General features: G+C 54.3%; 3 long non-coding RNA genes across 3 annotated transcripts; all 3 read right to left on the reverse strand.

The window, feature by feature from the left end:
* Window positions 1–6,139: 6,139 nt before the first annotated feature.
* LOC311198319 lies at window positions 6,140–8,431 on the reverse strand. Its single transcript, XR_014617696.1, has 3 exons — window positions 8,075–8,431; window positions 7,206–7,302; window positions 6,140–6,353 (listed from the first exon to the last, which is right to left on the reverse strand). It is a non-coding gene; the product is annotated as an uncharacterized lncRNA (long non-coding RNA).
* A 5,943-nt stretch (window positions 8,432–14,374) lies between these two features.
* On the reverse strand, window positions 14,375–16,645 carry LOC311198278. The gene is made up of 3 exons (XR_014617695.1): window positions 16,310–16,645; window positions 15,441–15,537; window positions 14,375–14,588 (listed from the first exon to the last, which is right to left on the reverse strand). It is a non-coding gene; the product is annotated as an uncharacterized lncRNA (long non-coding RNA).
* Window positions 16,646–22,753: 6,108 nt separating this feature from the next.
* Window positions 22,754–25,115, reverse strand: LOC311198367. The gene is made up of 3 exons (XR_014617697.1): window positions 24,691–25,115; window positions 23,822–23,918; window positions 22,754–22,969 (listed from the first exon to the last, which is right to left on the reverse strand). It is a non-coding gene; the product is annotated as an uncharacterized lncRNA (long non-coding RNA).
* Window positions 25,116–25,283: the final 168 nt, after the last annotated feature.

Consider the following 25,283-nt stretch of genomic DNA (forward strand, 5'->3'; position numbering starts at 1 on the left):
GCCAACTGCAATACTGGTGGCAAAACTGTGGCAAGCGGAACAGAAATTCCTAAGCCAACACCCTCCTTTCCTCATATTACACTCTAACCCTGCAATTACAGCCAAACAGGACTTGTCCTGCCGAGCAAAACCAGGAAACAAAATGCAGTGAGGCTAAGCAATGTCTGAGGCAGCAGGGTCGAGAGATGGTGCTGCTGCACTACTGCCACAAAACAGGCACCTCCTATCGCCGTGTCAGTCAGAAGGAATAAGAAAAAAGCCTCTGCCAGTGGCAGCAAACGGTGCTGATCCCCAAGTTACTGCGTGATAAGCCATCTGCATTCTTATGCTGCAGCACGCAAAGTGTTTTAGGGTGCTTCAGTCCAGTCAGGACACTTTCATTGCATTAAACCGGTGACAATCTGGGGTCCGAGCCCGATTTAACCGGCTTTCCCATGACAGCTTTTTTTCTTTTTTACAGTAAGGCTTAGAGGGAAGCAGAAAGAAAGCTTCCTCGGCAACATTAGGCTAAACCCTAATGGCAAAAGCCTCGTGGCAAAAGCTGGACCTTTTTTCTGTGTTGAAACTGACATATTCTTACAACTCCGATAACATGGAAAAAGTCTAAGTGCACCCTACAAGGAAATGCAGTTCTACCTTTCAGAAAGCATTTAAAGAGGAAAAAAAACCAAGCAACAACTGGGGGAAAAGCAACCACAAACATCTTTTGAACACATGAACAAAGCAAGCTGCTGTAGCGTGCTTTTTTTAAAAAAAAAAGACATTAACTGTGGTTACAGACTGAAAAAGATACAATTAAAGGAAGTGGAAAAATGGCACAGTGAGAAAGACCTGTTTATCAACTCAGCGGGTGCCAATGTCTGTATGCTAAACCAATCAGGCACGCTAAATCACAATGGCAAAGATGTACATTGCACAAAAGCAAGCCAGCAAAAGCTACCATTGAGAAGGCGGTTCTACCACTTAAGTTCCAAGAAGCACTCTTATCTTTAACAACGTATTTTTACAGCTTGCAAACTGAAACACTGAAGCTTTGCAGCAGCATTTAAACGAGGTCAGGACTGACCCTGACGAAACAGGGCCTATCCGTTTCTGTTACCGGTGTGAAGCAATTATGAAAAATCAGCCCTAGAGGAGGAAAATCAAGCTGCAGTTTTAGTTCCTAATGTATGTAACACACAGATGTTTTTAAAAGCACGCGCTTTAGACAGACGGGACTGCTTCGAGAAGAGGCTGAAGCTCCCACAAGCACTCCTAACATATACTAAGTATCAAAGTTATTTATGGAGCGGCAGAAAATTGTACTCAATCATCCTCACAATATGGCATTTTTTGCCTTTTCATCCTAGAGACGGAGGGAGGATGAAGGCCTTCCGGGGTCCGATAGCTGATAAAACTGCAGGAGCCCATCACAAGTGTAGCTACCACATTGTTAAGTCACGATGACTCCCCCTGCTCGATCGAAAATATCTCACCTCATAAGGCAGAGTCCATCAGTAGATTCCCAGGTCACACAGGCCTGCACTCTGCGAGCTGAACAGCTTTCTGTACTTCCACTTTACAGTGGAACCATGAGACTCTCTTGTTATGCTACTGATGTTGCCAACTTTAGGACCACCCTTGGATGGATTTCTACTCCAACAATGTCATCAAAATCTGCGCTGTGAAGAAGAGCCCACCTTCCCTAGTCCTTTGCTTCATTTTAAGAAAAATAAACGAATGACAGGTTACCTTCTCCATGCAGAAAACACAGATCCATCGATTCCACCACGTACTCAACTTCAGTATCCAGCTCCAGCATGTCACACCTACTCACCCAGTGTGATAACACAGTCAAGAAGTCATCATTTTCATTCAGCCTCCCTGAGACAAAGGGAATAGAGACAGTCAGAGACAAACTGCGCTTTCCTTACCAGCCTCACCGTTTGAAAGGAAAGTGTTGCTTCGCTGCCTTCGCTGAGAAGTACATCTGTATTACTCTAGATCCTCCTGTAACCAGTGCGCAGCAAAGTGGGTGTCACCTGACACTGGCTGGACAGGACGCCAATGCCAGCTTCGTCCCATACTCTCTAGCGAGCGCAAATCTGACGATGCACACTTTGAGGCGTGCTCTCCTCAGGCAGCAACTCTGTCTTCTGCAGGATCTGCTGGAGATGCCCCTCGTTTCATGAACTGCTGCCAACAGCACCTGCATTTATGGAGAATAAAGCATATTCAAGGGTCAGCTTGCTGCCTGGGACAGTGAGATATAGAATGAAAAAAAAAAAAAAAGAACACCAGACAACAGGCTAGAGAAATTGTTGGAGAAAACAAGACAGGTGCAGATCACGACAAAGAGATGGAAAAGGAAAGTAACTGCAGTGGCCTGCAGGACAGAGACGGAAGACGAAAAAAGGAGGAAGAGAAAGCAGGAAAAAAGCACAGAGAGAAAAAGAAAAGGGAGAGGGAGATGAAGAAAGGGAAAGGGAGAGAAGAAAAGGGAGCAGGACAGTAGAATAGAGAAGTACAGGCAAGGGGAAAAAAAAAAAAATCAGAGGAGTAGTAAGAAAGGGCAGGGGTCAGTGGAGGGCTGGGAAGGACCAAGACTCACAAGAAGGACAACAGGTTCTGGATGGGTAACCACCCAACTCTTAAACTTTTGGGGACTTAATGGGTACAAGGTATCCAAGAAGAAAGCTCAAATAGCAAGCCAAACAGTAATGTCTCCAATGGGCTTGGACATTTCACAAGGGCAACAAAGGCTGACAAGGAAACAAAAGGCAGAGCAGAACCTGTGCTCCATTTTCATTTACCATAAAAAATTATAGAAACCCCGCGAGCCACGGAACCCCCAAAAACCCAATTAAAACCACAAAAGAAACCCAAACCAGAAAACCAACAAAAGACCAGAGCAAAATAACCACCGAGCCCAAGAAACCAGCAAACCCGGAAACCCCAGACACCACAAGAACCCCCGATAACCACTGAACGCCACAGCAGCCACAAGAGAAGCCCTAAGCCCTCCTCTGCCAAAAGAGCCCCGCGAGACAGAAAACCCACAAGCCGCAACTAGAGAGAGACACAGACCCACGCAAACCCCCAAATCCCCCCAAACCTGCCAGCCCCGCGGCCCGGACACGCTCAGACTGACCGGAAGAGTCCAGTCGCGCCCCGCCCCGCCGGCCCCTTCGGTGCCCCGTGTCTCCCGTGCCGGCTGCTCGGGGAACGGGAGCTCTGGCCCGGCCGCAGCCCCAAGCCCCCGCCGCGACCCCCTCCGCGCACTGCCCGCGCGGCGCGGAGCCCCCCCTCCCGGCCCGGACACCCCGCCGGACGCCGCGGAGACACGTCCCGGCACGGACCGGCGCCGGCAGAAGGCCGGCCGCGGCTGGGGGGGGGTGGAAGGCGCGGCGCCTCGCCGCCCGCGCGCCCCGCACCGACCCCCGGCCCGCCGCGACCACTCGCGCCGCGACCCGCCGACCGCCCGGCCCCGGCCGACCCCGCGACGGGCGGCGGAACCGGAGCCTCACCGGGAGGGAGCGCCGGCATCCCGACGGGCCCCCTCATCGCCCCGGAAAGCACGGGCAGGCTCCTCGTGGCAGCTCCGCGGTTATACTGCCCGGAAAGGAGCGGGGCATGCCGGGATATACTCCCCCGCAAGGGAGCGGGGCATGCCGGGATACGTTCCAGTGCGGCTCCGGCGGAAAAATGGCCGCCGGAGGACTTCCGGGCATGGCGGCGCCCATCTCCGTACGGCTCCGGCGGTTAAATGGCGACCGAGGGGCTTACGGGCATGGCGGCGCCCTTCTCCGTGCGGCTCCGGCGGAAAAATGGCCGCCGGAGGACTTCCGGGCATGGCGGCGCCCATCTCCGTACGGCTTCGGCGGTTAAATGGCGACCGAGGGGCTTACGGGCATGGCGGCGCCCATCTCCGTGCGGCTCCGGCGGAAAAATGGCCGCCGGGGGGCTTCCGGGCATGGCGGCGCCCATCTCCGTACGGCTTTGGCGGTTAAAAGGCGGCCGGGGGGCTTCCGGGCATGGCGGCGCCCATCTCCGTGCGGCTCCGGCGGAAAAATGGCCGCCGGGGGGCTTCCGGGCATGGCGGCGCCCATCTCCGTACGGCTCCGGCGGTTAAATGGCGACCGAGGGGCTTACGGGCATGGCGGCGCCCTTCTCCGCGCGGCTACCACGGAAAAATGGCCGCCGGGGGGCTTCCGGGCATGGCGGCGCCCATCTCCTTGCGGCTTCGGCGGTTAAAAGGCGGCCGGGGGGCCTTCCGGGCATGGCGGCGCCCATCTCCGTGCGGCTCCGGCGGAAAAATGGCCGCCGGGGGGCTTCCGGGCATGGCGGCGCCCATCTCCGTGCGGCTCCGGCGGTTAAAAGGCGGCCGGGGGGCTTCCGAGCATGGCGGCGCCCATCTCCGTGCGGCTCCGACGGAAAAATGGCCGCCGGGGGGCTTCCGGGCCCCCGTTTGGGGGCGCGAGCTTGGGGGGGGCTACACAGCACAGCTGCCCCGTTCGGGAAGCTAAGCAGGGACCAGTTCGGTCAGCGCCCGGATGGGCGACCTCACCCCGTCTTCGAATCCCCGCACCTAACAGTGCCCCCGCCACGTGCGCCCCTCCTCCCAAAATCTGACCCCCCCCGAGGGAGTCCCATCACCTTCGAGGGTTCCCCGGACCTGACAGTGCCCCGGCCGACCCCGCGACGGGCGAAGGAAACCCCGCCTCACCGGGAGGGAACTTTCGGAACGCTGCGGCTTCCGTGCGCTGCGCCACCCGGGCGCAGTACCGCTGCGTGTCCGCAAGGCGGCAGCACCGAGTGATCCCGCGAGGGGGGGGCGGGGGGGGGTACCGGCGTCTCTCCGGGAGGGAGCGTCCGGTGACCTCACAGCTTCCCCGTCCGGGAAGCTAAGCAGGTACCAGCTCGGTCAGCGCCCGGATGGGCGACCTCACCCCGTCTTCGAATCCCCGCACATGACAGTGACCCCCCCCCCACCCGCGCGCCCCCTCCCAAAATCTGCCCCCCCGAGGGAGTCCCATCGCCTTCGGGGGTTCCCCGGACCTGACAGTGCCCCGGCCGACCCCGCGACGGGCGGCGGAACCCCCCCCTCACCGGGAGGGAGCGGCCGCCCCGCAATGGCGGCGTCCCTCGTTAAAGCGCCCTGCCGCTCGCGCTGCGCCGCCCGGCCGCAGTCCGCACGCAGCGGGCTCTGCGCGCACCCGCGCAGGAACGCGGCGAGTGTGCACGGAGGCAGCAGAACGCGGCGGCTTCCGTGCGCTGCGCCACCCGGGCGCAGTACCGCTGCGTGTCCGCAAGGCGGCAGCACCGAGGACCCCCGTGTTCGAATCCCCGCTCGGGCCTTTCCGCCAGTGCTCGTATCTCTCCGCCTCTGCTCGTATCTCTCCGCCTCTGCTCGTATCTCTCCGCCTCTGCTCGTATCTCTCCGCCTCTGCTCGGCCCTTTTCGGCTCCCCCTGCCCCACTAATTACCCGTCTGCCGCTGACCTGCGCTCATTAACAACCCCCCATCTCCTCCAGCGAATTCAACCCCCCTCCCAACCCTACTGCGACCCCTCTGAGAGCCCTCGAACCCCACCATGGCCCCTGACCCCCTAGAAGACCCCCGAAGGAACCCCCAACACCCCAAAAATAGACCCTAGAGAGACCCCCCCAGAACCCCTCAGAGACACACCCCCCCCCAAAGAGCCCCCCCACGATCCCCTAAAAAGGCCCTTAGGGCCCCCCAACTCCCCAAAGCGCCCCCCCAAAAAACCCAGACCCCCCAAACAGACCCCATAAAGAACCCTAACCACCCCCCAAAAAACCTGAGACTCCTTAAAGACGCCCCCAAGCCCCTCACATCCCCCCCAAAATGAGACCCCATAAAGATCCCCTCAAAGAACCCCACACCCCCCCTTAGAGAACCCCCCCCAAAAGCCCTAGACCCCACCAAAAAGAGACCCTGTAAAGACCCCATAGTCCCCCAAAAAGAGCCAACCGCCCTGACTCAGCTGCTGCCAGCCCCATCGATGGAAAGATGCCACAACAACAGTGGCCTTGGCCACGCTTTCTTGGAAACAACTGGTTCCCTCATCACCTCTGAATAATAAAAATTCTAAGGCATTTTACAACAATGTCCAATACAACAGTAAACTGCTGCCAAGTATAACCCAGAAAATTGTTAGCCGATTCTCCTCTGTCGAAACCGTTGCCAGCTTTGGGCTGAGATGCCTCCAAGGTTTGGTCACCTTCGCCTTCAGCCAACATTGCCAAGTCTCTTGGCTGTTCTTCTGGATCCCCTGGAAGAAGACTGGTGACTGCCTGGAGAAGTGACTCAATCTGCTCTTCTGTTAGTCTTTCCTCACTTTCTTCCACCATCTGCAGGTCAAAAACCAATACATTGTTATTCAATCCATACTTCCTTCCTCAGCTCCAAACAGGAAGACTCGGCCCCAGTAAATACTGCTTTCAATGGATGCAAGACGTAGCCTGAACTCATCACAAAAGCATTTTACAAAGTGGAACTCTTGTAATATTTATAACAACACAAAACAAAAAAGCTCCCTTGTTAGCCACGACAGCTGGCATGCCACAGTGAGACCCTGCTTCTGTTACAAGGAGAACACCACGCTCAGAACAGGCTTTCCTCCTAAAGCCTCTCAGCCTAAGGAAAACCAAACCAAAATACCCAAAGAATTCCCACAAACTAGAAACCCCCCCAAAGCCCAAAAACCAAAGAAGCCACAAACCCCCATTAAAGACACACACAAACCCCAGACCCCACAAGAAAAGCTGCGGGAACTCAAAACACCACAGAAGCCCCTAGCCCTCCCCCAAACCCGCAACCCACAGAACCCCAAAGCCTTCAAAAGGCAGAGAACCAAAACCCCCCCTTAGAACCCCAGTTAAAAAAAACAAACCAACAGAAAAACCTCACAAGCCCACGCTAACCCCACAAATCCCAGACCCTGTAAAAAAACCAACCCACCCAACCCCTATAGCCACAAAAACCAGGAAAAAAAAAAAAAAAAAATCAGTAAAACTACAAACACCTTACCAACCTCCTTGGCTCATTTTCTGAGAGGAGCCTGCACCAGCAGACAGACTAACACATTTTAATCCTAAACTCGGTTCTCTGCGTTCTTTCTCTGCCCCTTCTCTACATCCTTTTCTTTCAACTTCCTCTTCCTACCCACAAGGCTGTCTAAACCAATGGATAGAAACACTAACCCAGGTAACAGTACATCCAGTTCAGATAAAGGCAATGAAATCACCAGCGCCAATACTACGACCTTCTTACAGGTACCACAAGCTCCCAAGAACTCACCTGTAACAGGAAAAGAGGAGAAACCATAGAGACCTTAAATGCAATACGCCAAAACCCGAAAGAGACTTATTCTTGTATATTGAATGTTAAAATCACATGCATAATTACAGAATTCTTTACAGCTGAAAAAATATTTTTAGAAGACGACCCTGACAGTCTACCTGCAACTGCTGCAAGATGTCTATAATAAACCCCCACAATTTTCTGTAATTAAAAACAAACAAACAAACAAAAAAAAAAAACCAGGAAAGAATGCAATCAATCATCCAGGTAATTCTGAGTTAACTGATGCCCTGAATGGGACAAGTCGAACCCAAGCTAACACCAGCCAGTTTACTGCAATGCTTGTCTAGCATACACATATATAAATCAAAATGACATGTGGCTAGAGGCCAGGTGCAAAAAAAATAAGACATTTGCACACCACAGCAGACAACCTGCCGAGGGCCACGATATGATATGCTGCAGCAGAGTCTTGTGGCTGTTCGCTCAAACACGCTGGTGGAATAGTCTGCATAACCGGCCCTGGGCACGATTTACATGGGGTTTTCTAAGCTATGCCTGATGTGGCTAAGGGATTTTTACTGGGCAATCCTGGTTTAAGACCAGTCTCGGCTCCTAAGGAATGCCAGCCAACAAAGATGTTTTCAGCCGTTAACAAGAGGAACAGAAATCCAACGACGAGCTGCTGCTTTTAAAACGTGGAGTCATCATTGTGACAAATGGCACCACACAGATCTCTGTTAACACATTTGTAGACAAAGTGGAAGACCTGGGGTTGGGGACAGCTGTGCAACTCAGCCTTCATTTCCCGAGGGCAGGTATGCTCCGTCAGCTGCTGCCAGGTGTCGTCGACAACAAGAAACGGGCTGCACTCTGCCGGCTTGTCCACCTCGAACTTCTCAGCGCAGAGCTGGCGAACATCTTCGGTGGTTATAGACAGTCTCACCAGGAAAGATCTTTCCTGTACATCCACAGTACACTCCCTGGAACGCAACATGAAGGTGGTTCTGTAGAATGAGAAAACACACATCAGCAACTCAAAAACCCCAACAGCTGAAGCGTCAGCAACAAACCTGTCCCCACACTGAGACTCACCCCCGCGATTCCCACGCCCGACAGCCACCTCGCCAACTGCAATACTGGTGGCAAAACTGTGGCAAGCGGAACAGAAATTCCTAAGCCAACACCCTCCTTTCCTCATATTACACTCTAACCCTGCAATTACAGCCAAACAGGACTTGTCCTGCCGAGCAAAACCAGGAAACAAAATGCAGTGAGGCTAAGCAATGTCTGAGGCAGCAGGGTCGAGAGATGGTGCTGCTGCACTACTGCCACAAAACAGGCACCTCCTATGGCCGTGTCAGTCAGAAGGAATAAGAAAAAAGCCTCTGCCAGTGGCAGCAAACGGTGCTGATCCCCAAGTTACTGCGTGATAAGCCATCTGCATTCTTATGCTGCAGCACGCAAAGTGTTTTAGGGTGCTTCAGTCCAGTCAGGACACTTTCATTGCATTAAACCGGTGACAATCTGGGGTCCGAGCCCGATTTAACCGGCTTTCCCATGACAGCTTTTTTTCTTTTTTACAGTAAGGCTTAGAGGGAAGCAGAAAGAAAGCTTCCTCGGCAACATTAGGCTAAACCCTAATGGCAAAAGCCTCGTGGCAAAAGCTGGACCTTTTTTCTGTGTTGAAACTGACATGTTCTTACAACTCCGATAACATGGAAAAAGTCTAAGTGCACCCTACAAGGAAATGCAGTTCTACCTTTCAGAAAGCATTTAAAGAGGAAAAAAAACCAAGCAACAACTGGGGGAAAAGCAACCACAAACATCTTTTGAACACATGAACAAAGCAAGCTGCTGTAGTGTGCTTTTTTTAAAAAAAAAAGACATTAACTGTGGTTACAGACTGAAAAAGATACAATTAAAGGAAGTGGAAAAATGGCACAGTGAGAAAGACCTGTTTATCAACTCAGCGGGTGCCAATGTCTGTATGCTAAACCAATCAGGCACGCTAAATCACAATGGCAAAGATGTACATTGCACAAAAGCAAGCCAGCAAAAGCTACCATTGAGAAGGCGGTTCTACCACTTAAGTTCCAAGAAGCACTCTTATCTTTAACAAAGTATTTTTACAGCTTGCAAACTGAAACACTGAAGCTTTGCAGCAGCATTTAAACGAGGTCAGGACTGACCCTGACGAAACAGGGCCTATCCGTTTCTGTTACCGGGGTGAAGCAATTATGAAAAATCAGCCCTAGAGGAGGAAAATCAAGCTGCAGTTTTAGTTCCTAATGTATGTAACACACAGATGTTTTTAAAAGCACGCGCTTTAGACAGACGGGACTGCTTCGAGAAGAGGCTGAAGCTCCCACAAGCACTCCTAACATATACTAAGTATCAAAGTTATTTATGGAGCGGCAGAAAATTGTACTCAATCATCCTCACAATATGGCATGTTTTGCCTTTTCATCCTAGAGACGGAGGGAGGATGAAGGCCTTCCGGGGTCCGAGAGCTGATAAAACTGCAGGAGCCCATCACAAGTGTAGCTACCACATTGTTAAGTCACGATGACTCCCCCTGCTCGATCGAAAATATCTCACCTCATAAGGCAGAGTCCATCAGTAGATTCCCAGGTCACACAGGCCTGCACTCTGCGAGCTGAACAGCTTTCTGTACTTCCACTTTACAGCGGAACCATGAGACTCTCTTGTTATGCTACTGATGTTGCCAACTTTAGGACCACCCTTGGATGGATTTCTACTCCAACAATGTCATCAAAATCTGCGCTGTGAAGAAGAACCCACCTTCCCTAGTCCTTTGCTTCATTTTAAGAAAAATAAACGAATGACAGGTTACCTTCTCCATGCAGAAAACACAGATCCATCGATTCCACCACGTACTCAACTTCAGTATCCAGCTCCAGCATGTCACACCTACTCACCCAGTGTGATAACACAGTCAAGAAGTCATCATTTTCATTCAGCCTCCCTGAGACAAAGGGAATAGAGACAGTCAGAGACAAACTGCGCTTTCCTTACCAGCCTCACCGTTTGAAAGGAAAGTGTTGCTTCGCTGCCTTCGCTGAGAAGTACATCTGTATTACTCTAGATCCTCCTGTAACCAGTGCGCAGCAAAGTGGGTGTCACCTGACACTGGCTGGACAGGACGCCAATGCCAGCTTCGTCCCATACTCTCTAGCGAGCGCAAATCTGACGATGCACACTTTGAGGCGTGCTCTCCTCAGGCAGCAACTCTGTCTTCTGCAGGATCTGCTGGAGATGCCCCTCGTTTCATGAACTGCTGCCAACAGCACCTGCATTTATGGAGAATAAAGCATATTCAAGGGTCAGCTTGCTGCCTGGGACAGTGAGATATAGAATGAAAAAAAAAAAAAAGAACACCAGACAACAGGCTAGAGAAATTGTTGGAGAAAACAAGACAGGTGCAGATCACGACAAAGAGATGGAAAAGGAAAGTAACTGCAGTGGCCTGCAGGACAGAGACGGAAGACGAAAAAAGGAGGAAGAGAAAGCAGGAAAAAAGCACAGAGAGAAAAAGAAAAGGGAGAGGGAGATGAAGAAAGGGAAAGGGAGAGAAGAAAAGGGAGCAGGACAGTAGAATAGAGAAGTACAGGCAAGGGGAAAAAAAAAAAAATCAGAGGAGTAGTAAGAAAGGGCAGGGGTCAGTGGAGGGCTGGGAAGGACCAAGACTCACAAGAAGGACAACAGGTTCTGGATGGGTAACCACCCAACTCTTAAACTTTTGGGGACTTAATGGGTACAAGGTATCCAAGAAGAAAGCTCAAATAGCAAGCCAAACAGTAATGTCTCCAATGGGCTTGGACATTTCACAAGGGCAACAAAGGCTGACAAGGAAACAAAAGGCAGAGCAGAACCTGTGCTCCATTTTCATTTACCATAAAAAATTATAGAAACCCCGCGAGCCACGGAACCCCCAAAAACCCAATTAAAACCACAAAAGAAACCCAAACCAGAAAACCAACAAAAGACCAGAGCAAAATAACCACCGAGCCCAAGAAACCAGCAAACCCGGAAACCCCAGACACCACAAGAACCCCCGATAACCACTGAACGCCACAGCAGCCACAAGAGAAGCCCTAAGCCCTCCTCTGCCAAAAGAGCCCCGCGAGACAGAAAACCCACAAGCCGCAACTAGAGAGAGACACAGACCCACGCAAAGCCCCAAATCCCCCCAAACCTGCCAGCCCCGCGGCCCGGACACGCTCAGACTGACCGGAAGAGTCCAGTCGCGCCCCGCCCCGCCGGCCCCTTCGGTGCCCCGTGTCTCCCGTGCCGGCTGCTCGGGGAACGGGAGCTCTGGCCCGGCCGCAGCCCCAAGCCCCCGCCGCGACCCCCTCCGCGCACTGCCCGCGCGGCGCGGAGCCCCCCCTCCCGGCCCGGACACCCCGCCGGACGCCGCGGAGACACGTCCCGGCACGGACCGGCGCCGGCAGAAGGCCGGCCGCGGCTGGGGGGGGGTGGAAGGCGCGGCGCCTCGCCGCCCGCGCGCCCCGCACCGACCCCCGGCCCGCCGCGACCACTCGCGCCGCGACCCGCCGACCGCCCGGCCCCGGCCGACCCCGCGACGGGCGGCGGAACCGGAGCCTCACCGGGAGGGAGCGCCGGCATCCCGACGGGCCCCCTCATCGCCCCGGAAAGCACGGGCAGGCTCCTCGTGGCAGCTCCGCGGTTATACTGCCCGGAAAGGAGCGGGGCATGCCGGGATATACTCCCCCGCAAGGGAGCGGGGCATGCCGGGATACGTTCCAGTGCGGCTCCGGCGGAAAAATGGCCGCCGGAGGACTTCCGGGCATGGCGGCGCCCATCTCCGTACGGCTCCGGCGGTTAAATGGCGACCGAGGGGCTTACGGGCATGGCGGCGCCCTTCTCCGTGCGGCTCCGGCGGAAAAATGGCCGCCGGAGGACTTCCGGGCATGGCGGCGCCCATCTCCGTACGGCTTCGGCGGTTAAATGGCGACCGAGGGGCTTACGGGCATGGCGGCGCCCATCTCCGTGCGGCTCCGGCGGAAAAATGGCCGCCGGGGGGCTTCCGGGCATGGCGGCGCCCATCTCCGTACGGCTTCGGCGGTTAAAAGGCGGCCGGGGGGCTTCCGGGCATGGCGGCGCCCATCTCCGTGCGGCTCCGGCGGAAAAATGGCCGCCGGGGGGCTTCCGGGCATGGCGGCGCCCATCTCCTTGCGGCTTCGGCGGTTAAAAGGCGGCCGGGGGGCCTTCCGGGCATGGCGGCGCCCATCTCCGTGCGGCCTCGGCGGAAAAATGGCCGCCGGGGGGCTTCCGGGCATGGCGGCGCCCATCTCCGTGCGGCTCCGGCGGTTAAAAGGCGGCCGGGGGGCTTCCGAGCATGGCGGCGCCCATCTCCGTGCGGCTCCGACGGAAAAATGGCCGCCGGGGGGCTTCCGGGCCCCCGTTTGGGGGCGCGAGCTTGGGGGGGGCTACACAGCACAGCTGCCCCGTTCGGGAAGCTAAGCAGGGACCAGTTCGGTCAGCGCCCGGATGGGCGACCTCACCCCGTCTTCGAATCCCCGCACCTAACAGTGCCCCCGCCACGTGCGCCCCTCCTCCCAAAATCTGACCCCCCCCGAGGGAGTCCCATCACCTTCGAGGGTTCCCCGGACCTGACAGTGCCCCGGCCGACCCCGCGACGGGCGAAGGAAACCCCGCCTCACCGGGAGGGAACTTTCGGAACGCTGCGGCTTCCGTGCGCTGCGCCACCCGGGCGCAGTACCGCTGCGTGTCCGCAAGGCGGCAGCACCGAGTGATCCCGCGAGGGGGGGGGCGGGGGGGGGGTACCGGCGTCTCTCCGGGAGGGAGCGTCCGGTGACCTCACAGCTTCCCCGTCCGGGAAGCTAAGCAGGTACCAGCTCGGTCAGCGCCCGGATGGGCGACCTCACCCCGTCTTCGAATCCCCGCACATGACAGTGACCCCCCCCCCACCCGCGCGCCCCCTCCCAAAATCTGCCCCCCCGAGGGAGTCCCATCGCCTTCGGGGGTTCCCCGGACCTGACAGCGCGACGGGCGGCGGAACCCCCCCCTCACCGGGAGGGAGCGGCCGCCCCGCAATGGCGGCGTCCCTCGTTAAAGCGCCCTGCCGCTCGCGCTGCGCCGCCCGGCCGCAGTCCGCACGCAGCGGGCTCTGCGCGCACCCGCGCAGGAACGCGGCGAGTGTGCACGGAGGCAGCAGAACGCGGCGGCTTCCGTGCGCTGCGCCACCCGGGCGCAGTACCGCTGCGTGTCCGCAAGGCGGCAGCACCGAGGACCCCCGTGTTCGAATCCCCGCTCGGGCCTTTCCGCCAGTGCTCGTATCTCTCCGCCTCTGCTCGGCCCTTTTCGGCTCCCCCTGCCCCACTAATTACCCGTCTGCCGCTGACCTGCGCTCATTAACAACCCCCCATCTCCTCCAGCGAATTCAACCCCCCTCCCAACCCTACTGCGACCCCTCTGAGAGCCCTTGAACCCCACCATGGCCCCTGACCCCCTAGAAGACCCCCGAAGGAACCCCCAACACCCCAAAAATAGACCCTAGAGAGACCCCCCCAGAACCCCTCAGAGACACACCCCCCCCCAAAGAGCCCCCCCACGATCCCCTAAAAAGGCCCTTAGGGCCCCCCAACTCCCCAAAGCGACCCCCCAAAAAACCCAGACCCCCCAAACAGACCCCATAAAGAACCCTAACCACCCCCCAAAAAACCTGAGACTCCTTAAAGACGCCCCCAAGCCCCTCACATCCCCCCCAAAATGAGACCCCATAAAGATCCCCTCAAAGAACCCCACACCCCCCCTTAGAGAACCCCCCCCAAAAGCCCTAGACCCCACCAAAAAGAGACCCTGTAAAGACCCCATAGTCCCCCAAAAAGAGCCAACCGCCCTGACTCAGCTGCTGCCAGCCCCATCGATGGAAAGATGCCACAACAACAGTGGCCTTGGCCACGCTTTCTTGGAAACAACTGGTTCCCTCATCACCTCTGAATAATAAAAATTCTAAGGCATTTTACAACAATGTCCAATACAACAGTAAACTGCTGCCAAGTATAACCCAGAAAATTGTTAGCCGATTCTCCTCTGTCGAAACCGTTGCCAGCTTTGGGCTGAGATGCCTCCAAGGTTTGGTCACCTTCGTCTTCAGCCAACATTGCCAAGTCTCTTGGCTGTTCTTCTGGATCCCCTGGAAGAAGACTGGTGACTGCCTGGAGAAGTGACTCAATCTGCTCTTCTGTTAGTCTTTCCTCACTTTCTTCCACCATCTGCAGGTCAAAAACCAATACATTGTTATTCAATCCATACTTCCTTCCTCAGCTCCAAACAGGAAGACTCGGCCCCAGTAAATACTGCTTTCAATGGATGCAAGACGTAGCCTGAACTCATCACAAAAGCATTTTACAAAGTGGAACTCTTGTAATATTGATAACAACACAAAACAAAAAAGCTCCCTTGTTAGCCACGACAGCTGGCATGCCACAGTGAGACCCTGCTTCTGTTACAAGGAGAACACCACGCTCAGAACAGGCTTTCCTCCTAAAGCCTCTCAGCCTAAGAAAAACCAAACCAAAATACCCAAAGAATTCCCACAAACTAGAAACCCCCCCAAAGCCCAAAAACCAAAGAAGCCACAAACCCCCATTAAAGACACACACAAACCCCAGACCCCACAAGAAAAGCTGCGGGAACTCAAAACACCACAGAAGCCCCTAGCCCTCCCCCAAACCCGCAACCCACAGAACCCCAAAGCCTTCAAAAGGCAGAGAACCAAAACCCCCCCTTAGAACCCCAGTTAAAAAAAACAAACCAACAGAAAAACCTCACAAGCCCACGCTAACCCCACAAATCCCAGACCCTGTAAAAAAACCAACCCACCCAACCCCTATAGCCACAAAAACCAGGAAAAAAAAAAAAAAAAAATCAGTAAAACTACAAACACCTTACCAACCTCCTTGGCTCATTTTCTGAGAGGAGCCTGCACCAGCAGACAGACTAACACATTTTAATCCTAAACTCGGTTCTCTGCGTTCTTTCTCTGCCCCTTCTCTACATCCTTTTCTTTCAACTTCCTCTTCCTACCCACAAGGCTGTCTAAACCAATGGATAGAAACACTAACCCAGGTAACAGTACATCCAGTTCAGATAAAGGCAATGAAATCACCAGCGCCAATACTACGACCTTCTTACAGGTACCACAAGCTCCCAAGAACTCACCTGTAACAGGAAAAGAGGAGAAACCATAGAGACCTTAAATGCAATACGCCAAAACCCGAAAGAGACTTATTCTTGTATATTGAATGTTAAAATCACATGCATAATTACAGAATTCTTTACAGCTGAAAAAATATTTTTAGAAGACGACCCTGACAGTCTACCTGCAACTGCTGCAAGATGTCTATAATAAACCCCCACAATTTTCTGTAATTAAAAACAAACAAACAAACAAACAAAAAAAACCAGGAAAGAATGCAATCAATCATCCAGGTAATTCTGAGTTAACTGATGCCCTGAATGGGACAAGTCGAACCCAAGCTAACACCAGCCAGTTTACTGCAATGCTTGTCTAGCATACACATATATAAATCAAAATGACATGTGGCTAGAGGCCAGGTGCAAAAAAAATAAGACATTTGCACACCACAGCAGACAACCTGCCGAGGGCCACGATATGATATGCTGCAGCAGAGTCTTGTGGCTGTTCGCTCAAACACGCTGGTGGAATAGTCTGCATAACCGGCCCTGGGCACGATTTACATGGGGTTTTCTAAGCTATGCCTGATGTGGCTAAGGGATTTTTACTGGGCAATCCTGGTTTAAGACCAGTCTCGGCTCCTAAGGAATGCCAGCCAACAAAGATGTTTTCAGCCGTTAACAAGAGGAACAGAAATCCAACGACGAGCTGCTGCTTTTAAAACGTGGAGTCATCATTGTGACAAATGGCACCACACAGATCTCTGTTAACACATTTGTAGACAAAGTGGAAGACCTGGGGTTGGGGACAGCTGTGCAACTCAGCCTTCATTTCCCGAGGGCAGGTATGCTCCGTCAGCTGCTGCCAGGTGTCGTCGACAACAAGAAACGGGCTGCACTCTGCCGGCTTGTCCACCTCGAACTTCTCAGCGCAGAGCTGGCGAACATCTTCGGTGGTTATAGACAGTCTCACCAGGAAAGATCTTTCCTGTACATCCACAGTACACTCCCTGGAACGCAACATGAAGGTGGTTCTGTAGAATGAGAAAACACACATCAGCAACTCAAAAACCCCAAAGGCTGAAGCGTCAGCAACAAACCTGTCCCCACACTGAGACTCACCCCCGCGATTCCCACGCCCGACAGCCACCTCGCCAACTGCAATACTGGTGGCAAAACTGTGGCAAGCGGAACAGAAATTCCTAAGCCAACACCCTCCTTTCCTCATATTACACTCTAACCCTGCAATTACAGCCAAACAGGACTTGTCCTGCCGAGCAAAACCAGGAAACAAAATGCAGTGAGGCTAAGCAATGTCTGAGGCAGCAGGGTCGAGAGATGGTGCTGCTGCACTACTGCCACAAAACAGGCACCTCCTATGGCCGTGTCAGTCAGAAGGAATAAGAAAAAAGCCTCTGCCAGTGGCAGCAAACGGTGCTGATCCCCAAGTTACTGCGTGATAAGCCATCTGCATTCTTATGCTGCAGCACGCAAAGTGTTTTAGGGTGCTTCAGTCCAGTCAGGACACTTTCATTGCATTAAACCGGTGACAATCTGGGGTCCGAGCCCGATTTAACCGGCTTTCCCATGACAGCTTTTTTTCTTTTTTACAGTAAGGCTTAGAGGGAAGCAGAAAGAAAGCTTCCTCGGCAACATTAGGCTAAACCCTAATGGCAAAAGCCTCGTGGCAAAAGCTGGACCTTTTTTCTGTGTTGAAACTGACATGTTCTTACAACTCCGATAACATGGAAAAAGTCTAAGTGCACCCTACAAGGAAATGCAGTTCTACCTTTCAGAAAGCATTTAAAGAGGAAAAAAAACCAAGCAACAACTGGGGGAAAAGCAACCACAAACATCTTTTGAACACATGAACAAAGCAAGCTGCTGTAGTGTGCTTTTTTTAAAAAAAAAAAGACATTAACTGTGGTTACAGACTGAAAAAGATACAATTAAAGGAAGTGGAAAAATGGCACAGTGAGAAAGACCTGTTTATCAACTCAGCGGGTGCCAATGTCTGTATGCTAAACCAATCAGGCACGCTAAATCACAATGGCAAAGATGTACATTGCACAAAAGCAAGCCAGCAAAAGCTACCATTGAGAAGGCGGTTCTACCACTTAAGTTCCAAGAAGCACTCTTATCTTTAACAAAGTATTTTTACAGCTTGCAAACTGAAACACTGAAGCTTTGCAGCAGCATTTAAACGAGGTCAGGACTGACCCTGACGAAACAGGGCCTATCCGTTTCTGTTACCGGGGTGAAGCAATTATGAAAAATCAGCCCTAGAGGAGGAAAATCAAGCTGCAGTTTTAGTTCCTAATGTATGTAACACACAGATGTTTTTAAAAGCACGCGCTTTAGACAGACGGGACTGCTTCGAGAAGAGGCTGAAGCTCCCACAAGCACTCCTAACATATACTAAGTATCAAAGTTATTTATGGAGCGGCAGAAAATTGTACTCAATCATCCTCACAATATGGCATGTTTTGCCTTTTCATCCTAGAGACGGAGGGAGGATGAAGGCCTTCCGGGGTCCGAGAGCTGATAAAACTGCAGGAGCCCATCACAAGTGTAGCTACCACATTGTTAAGTCACGATGACTCCCCCTGCTCGATCGAAAATATCTCACCTCATAAGGCAGAGTCCATCAGTAGATTCCCAGGTCACACAGGCCTGCACTCTGCGAGCTGAACAGCTTTCTGTACTTCCACTTTACAGCGGAACCATGAGACTCTCTTGTTATGCTACTGATGTTGCCAACTTTAGGACCACCCTTGGATGGATTTCTACTCCAACAATGTCATCAAAATCTGCGCTGTGAAGAAGAACCCACCTTCCCTAGTCCTTTGCTTCATTTTAAGAAAAATAAACGAATGACAGGTTACCTTCTCCATGCAGAAAACACAGATCCATCGATTCCACCACGTACTCAACTTCAGTATCCAGCTCCAGCATGTCACACCTACTCACCCAGTGTGATAACACAGTCAAGAAGTCATCATTTTCATTCAGCCTCCCTGAGACAAAGGGAATAGAGACAGTCAGAGACAAACTGCGCTTTCCTTACCAGCCTCACCGTTTGAAAGGAAAGTGTTGCTTCGCTGCCTTCGCTGAGAAGTACATCTGTATTACTCTAGATCCTCCTGTAACCAGTGCGCAGCAAAGTGGGTGTCACCTGACACTGGCTGGACAGGACGCCAATGCCAGCTTCGTCCCATACTCTCTAGCGAGCGCAAATCTGACGATGCACACTTTGAGGCGTGCTCTCCTCAGGCAGCAACTCTGTCTTCTACAGGATCTGCTGGAGATGCCCCTCGTTTCATGAACTGCTGCCAACAGCACCTGCATTTATGGAGAATAAAGCATATTCAAGGGCCAGCTTGCTGCCTGGGACAGTGAGATATAGAATGAAAAAAAAAAAAAAAGAACACCAGACAACAGGCTAGAGAAATTGTTGGAGAAAACAAGACAGGTGCAGATCACGACAAAGAGATGGAAAAGGAAAGTAACTGCAGTGGCCTGCAGGACAGAGATGGAAGACGAAAAAAGGAGGAAGAGAAAGCAGGAAAAAAGCACAGAGAGAAAAAGAAAAGGGAGAGGGAGATGAAGAAAGAGAAAGGGAGAGAAGAAAAGGGAGCAGGACAGTAGAATAGAGAAGTACAGGCAAGGGGGAAAAAAAAAAAAAATCAGAGGAGTAGTAAGAAAGGGCAGGGGTCAGTGGAGGGCTGGGAAGGACCAAGACTCACAAGAAGGACAACAGGTTCTGGATGGGTAACCACCCAACTCTTAAACTTTTGGGGACTTAATGGGTACAAGGTATCCAAGAAGAAAGCTCAAATAGCAAGCCAAACAGTAATGTCTCCAATGGGCTTGGACATTTCACAAGGGCAACAAAGGCTGACAAGGAAACAAAAGGCAGAGCAGAACCTGTGCTCCATTTTCATTTACCATAAAAAATTATAGAAACCCTGCGAGCCACGGAACCCCCAAAAACCCAATTAAAACCACAAAAGAAACCCAAACCAGAAAACCAACAAAAGACCAGAGCAAAATAACCACCGAGCCCAAGAAACCAGCAAACCCGGAAACCCCAGACACCACAAGAACCCCCGATAACCACTGAACGCCACAGCAGCCACAAGAGAAGCCCTAAGCCCTCCTCTGCCAAAAGAGCCCCGCGAGACAGAAAACCCACAAGCCGCAACTAGAGAGAGACACAGACCCACGCAAAGCCCCAAATCCCCCCAAACCTGCCAGCCCCGCGGCCCGGACACGCTCAGACTGACCGGAAGAGTCCAGTCGCGCCCCGCCCCGCCGGCCCCTTCGGTGCCCCGTGTCTCCCGTGCCGGCTGCTCGGGGAACGGGAGCTCTGGCCCGGCCGCACCCCCAAGCCCCCGCCGCGACCCCCTCCGCGCACTGCCCGCGCGGCGCGGAGCCCCCCCTCCCGGCCCGGACACCCCGCCGGACGCCGCGGAGACACGTCCCGGCACGGACCGGCGCCGGCAGAAGGCCGGCCGCGGCTGGGGGGGGGTGGAAGGCGCGGCGCCTCGCCGCCCGCGCGCCCCGCACCGACCCCCGGCCCGCCGCGACCACTCGCGCCGCGACCCGCCGACCGCCCGGCCCCGGCCGACCCCGCGACGGGCGGCGGAACCGGAGCCTCACCGGGAGGGAGCGCCGGCATCCCGACGGGCCCCCTCATCGCCCCGGAAAGCACGGGCAGGCTCCTCGTGGCAGCTCCGCGGTTATACTGCCCGGAAAGGAGCGGGGCATGCCGGGATATACTCCCCCGCAAGGGAGCGGGGCATGCCGGGATACGTTCCAGTGCGGCTCCGGCGGAAAAATGGCCGCCGGAGGACTTCCGGGCATGGCGGCGCCCATCTCCGTACGGCTCCGGCGGTTAAATGGCGACCGAGGGGCTTACGGGCATGGCGGCGCCCTTCTCCGTGCGGCTCCGGCGGAAAAATGGCCGCCGGAGGACTTCCGGGCATGGCGGCGCCCATCTCCGTACGGCTTCGGCGGTTAAATGGCGACCGAGGGGCTTACGGGCATGGCGGCGCCCATCTCCGTGCGGCTCCGGCGGAAAAATGGCCGCCGGGGGGCTTCCGGGCATGGCGGCGCCCATCTCCGTACGGCTTCGGCGGTTAAAAGGCGGCCGGGGGGCTTCCGGGCATGGCGGCGCCCATCTCCGTGCGGCTCCGGCGGAAAAATGGCCGCCGGGGGGCTTCCGGGCATGGCGGCGCCCATCTCCGTACGGCTCCGGCGGTTAAATGGCGACCGAGGGGCTTACGGGCATGGCGGCGCCCTTCTCCGCGCGGCTACGGCGGAAAAATGGCCGCCGGGGGGCTTCCGGGCATGGCGGCGCCCATCTCCTTGCGGCTTCGGCGGTTAAAAGGCGGCCGGGGGGCCTTCCGGGCATGGCGGCGCCCATCTCCGTGCGGCTCCGGCGGAAAAATGGCCGCCGGGGGGCTTCCGGGCATGGCGGCGCCCATCTCCGTGCGGCTCCGGCGGTTAAAAGGCGGCCGGGGGGCTTCCGAGCATGGCGGCGCCCATCTCCGTGCGGCTCCGACGGAAAAATAGCCGCCGGGGGGCTTCCGGGCCCCCGTTTGGGGGCGCGAGCTTGGGGGGGGCTACACAGCACAGCTGCCCCGTTCGGGAAGCTAAGCAGGGACCAGTTCGGTCAGCGCCCGGATGGGCGACCTCACCCCGTCTTCGAATCCCCGCACCTAACAGTGCCCCCGCCACGTGCGCCCCTCCTCCCAAAATCTGACCCCCCCCGAGGGAGTCCCATCACCTTCGAGGGTTCCCCGGACCTGACAGTGCCCCGGCCGACCCCGCGACGGGCGAAGGAAACCCCGCCTCACCGGGAGGGAACTTTCGGAACGCTGCGGCTTCCGTGCGCTGCGCCACCCGGGCGCAGTACCGCTGCGTGTCCGCAAGGCGGCAGCACCGAGTGATCCCGCGAGGGGGGGGGCGGGGGGGGGGTACCGGCGTCTCTCCGGGAGGGAGCGTCCGGTGACCTCACAGCTTCCCCGTCCGGGAAGCTAAGCAGGTACCAGCTCGGTCAGCGCCCGGATGGGCGACCTCACCCCGTCTTCGAATCCCCGCACATGACAGTGACCCCCCCCCCACCCGCGCGCCCCCTCCCAAAATCTGCCCCCCCGAGGGAGTCCCATCGCCTTCGGGGGTTCCCCGGACCTGACAGCGCGACGGGCGGCGGAACCCCCCCCTCACCGGGAGGGAGCGGCCGCCCCGCAATGGCGGCGTCCCTCGTTAAAGCGCCCTGCCGCTCGCGCTGCGCCGCCCGGCCGCAGTCCGCACGCAGCGGGCTCTGCGCGCACCCGCGCAGGAACGCGGCGAGTGTGCACGGAGGCAGCAGAACGCGGCGGCTTCCGTGCGCTGCGCCACCCGGGCGCAGTACCGCTGCGTGTCCGCAAGGCGGCAGCACCGAGGACCCCCGTGTTCGAATCCCCGCTCGGGCCTTTCCGCCAGTGCTCGTATCTCTCCGCCTCTGCTCGTATCTCTCCGCCTCTGCTCGGCCCTTTTCGGCTCCCCCTGCCCCACTAATTACCCGTCTGCCGCTGACCTGCGCTCATTAACAACCCCCCATCTCCTCCAGCGAATTCAACCCCCCTCCCAACCCTACTGCGACCCCTCTGAGAGCCCTTGAACCCCACCATGGCCCCTGACCCCCTAGAAGACCCCCGAAGGAACCCCCAACACCCCAAAAATAGACCCTAGAGAGACCCCCCCAGAACCCCTCAGAGACACACCCCCCCCCAAAGAGCCCCCCCACGATCCCCTAAAAAGGCCCTTAGGGCCCCCCAACTCCCCAAAGCGCCCCCCCAAAAAACCCAGACCCCCCAAACAGACCCCATAAAGAACCCTAACCACCCCCCAAAAAACCTGAGACTCCTTAAAGACGCCCCCAAGCCCCTCACATCCCCCCCAAAATGAGACCCCATAAAGATCCCCTCAAAGAACCCCACACCCCCCCTTAGAGAACCCCCCCCAAAAGCCCTAGACCCCACCAAAAAGAGACCCTGTAAAGACCCCATAGTCCCCCAAAAAGAGCCAACCGCCCTGACTCAGCTGCTGCCAGCCCCATCGATGGAAAGATGCCACAACAACAGTGGCCTTGGCCACGCTTTCTTGGAAACAACTGGTTCCCTCATCACCTCTGAATAATAAAAATTCTAAGGCATTTTACAACAATGTCCAATACAACAGTAAACTGCTGCCAAGTATAACCCAGAAAATTGTTAGCCGATTCTCCTCTGTCGAAACCGTTGCCAGCTTTGGGCTGAGATGCCTCCAAGGTTTGGTCACCTTCGTCTTCAGCCAACATTGCCAAGTCTCTTGGCTGTTCTTCTGGATCCCCTGGAAGAAGACTGGTGACTGCCTGGAGAAGTGACTCAATCTGCTCTTCTGTTAGTCTTTCCTCACTTTCTTCCACCATCTGCAGGTCAAAAACCAATACATTGTTATTCAATCCATACTTCCTTCCTCAGCTCCAAACAGGAAGACTCGGCCCCAGTAAATACTGCTTTCAATGGATGCAAGACGTAGCCTGAACTCATCACAAAAGCATTTTACAAAGTGGAACTCTTGTAATATTGATAACAACACAAAACAAAAAAGCTCCCTTGTTAGCCACGACAGCTGGCATGCCACAGTGAGACCCTGCTTCTGTTACAAGGAGAACACCACGCTCAGAACAGGCTTTCCTCCTAAAGCCTCTCAGCCTAAGAAAAACCAAACCAAAATACCCAAAGAATTCCCACAAACTAGAAACCCCCCCAAAGCCCAAAAACCAAAGAAGCCACAAACCCCCATTAAAGACACACACAAACCCCAGACCCCACAAGAAAAGCTGCGGGAACTCAAAACACCACAGAAGCCCCTAGCCCTCCCCCAAACCCGCAACCCACAGAACCCCAAAGCCTTCAAAAGGCAGAGAACCAAAACCCCCCCTTAGAACCCCAGTTAAAAAAAACAAACCAACAGAAAAACCTCACAAGCCCACGCTAACCCCACAAATCCCAGACCCTGTAAAAAAACCAACCCACCCAACCCCTATAGCCACAAAAACCAGGAAAAAAAAAAAAAAAAAATCAGTAAAACTACAAACACCTTACCAACCTCCTTGGCTCATTTTCTGAGAGGAGCCTGCACCAGCAGACAGACTAACACATTTTAATCCTAAACTCGGTTCTCTGCGTTCTTTCTCTGCCCCTTCTCTACATCCTTTTCTTTCAACTTCCTCTTCCTACCCACAAGGCTGTCTAAACCAATGGATAGAAACACTAACCCAGGTAACAGTACATCCAGTTCAGATAAAGGCAATGAAATCACCAGCGCCAATACTACGACCTTCTTACAGGTACCACAAGCTCCCAAGAACTCACCTGTAACAGGAAAAGAGGAGAAACCATAGAGACCTTAAATGCAATACGCCAAAACCCGAAAGAGACTTATTCTTGTATATTGAATGTTAAAATCACATGCATAATTACAGAATTCTTTACAGCTGAAAAAATATTTTTAGAAGACGACCCTGACAGTCTACCTGCAACTGCTGCAAGATGTCTATAATAAACCCCCACAATTTTCTGTAATTAAAAACAAACAAACAAACAAAAAAAAAAAACCAGGAAAGAATGCAATCAATCATCCAGGTAATTCTGAGTTAACTGATGCCCTGAATGGGACAAGTCGAACCCAAGCTAACACCAGCCAGTTTACTGCAATGCTTGTCTAGCATACACATATATAAATCAAAATGACATGTGGCTAGAGGCCAGGTGCAAAAAAAATAAGACATTTGCACACCACAGCAGACAACCTGCCGAGGGCCACGATATGATATGCTGCAGCAGAGTCTTGTGGCTGTTCGCTCAAACACGCTGGTGGAATAGTCTGCATAACCGGCCCTGGGCACGATTTACATGGGGTTTTCTAAGCTATGCCTGATGTGGCTAAGGGATTTTTACTGGGCAATCCTGGTTTAAGACCAGTCTCGGCTCCTAAGGAATGCCAGCCAACAAAGATGTTTTCAGCCGTTAACAAGAGGAACAGAAATCCAACGACGAGCTGCTGCTTTTAAAACGTGGAGTCATCATTGTGACAAATGGCACCACACAGATCTCTGTTAACACATTTGTAGACAAAGTGGAAGACCTGGGGTTGGGGACAGCTGTGCAACTCAGCCTTCATTTCCCGAGGGCAGGTATGCTCCGTCAGCTGCTGCCAGGTGTCGTCGACAACAAGAAACGGGCTGCACTCTGCCGGCTTGTCCACCTCGAACTTCTCAGCGCAGAGCTGGCGAACATCTTCGGTGGTTATAGACAGTCTCACCAGGAAAGATCTTTCCTGTACATCCACAGTACACTCCCTGGAACGCAACATGAAGGTGGTTCTGTAGAATGAGAAAACACACATCAGCAACTCAAAAACCCCAACAGCTGAAGCGTCAGCAACAAACCTGTCCCCACACTGAGACTCACCCCCGCGATTCCCACGCCCGACAGCCACCTCGCCAACTGCAATACTGGTGGCAAAACTGTGGCAAGCGGAACAGAAATTCCTAAGCCAACACCCTCCTTTCCTCATATTACACTCTAACCCTGCAATTACAGCCAAACAGGACTTGTCCTGCCGAGCAAAACCAGGAAACAAAATGCAGTGAGGCTAAGCAATGTCTGAGGCAGCAGGGTCGAGAGATGGTGCTGCTGCACTACTGCCACAAAACAGGCACCTCCTATGGCCGTGTC

This window comes from Gallinula chloropus (genome assembly GCF_964237585.1).
Source record: "Gallinula chloropus genome assembly, chromosome: 17".
Lineage (NCBI taxonomy): Eukaryota > Metazoa > Chordata > Aves > Gruiformes > Rallidae > Gallinula > Gallinula chloropus.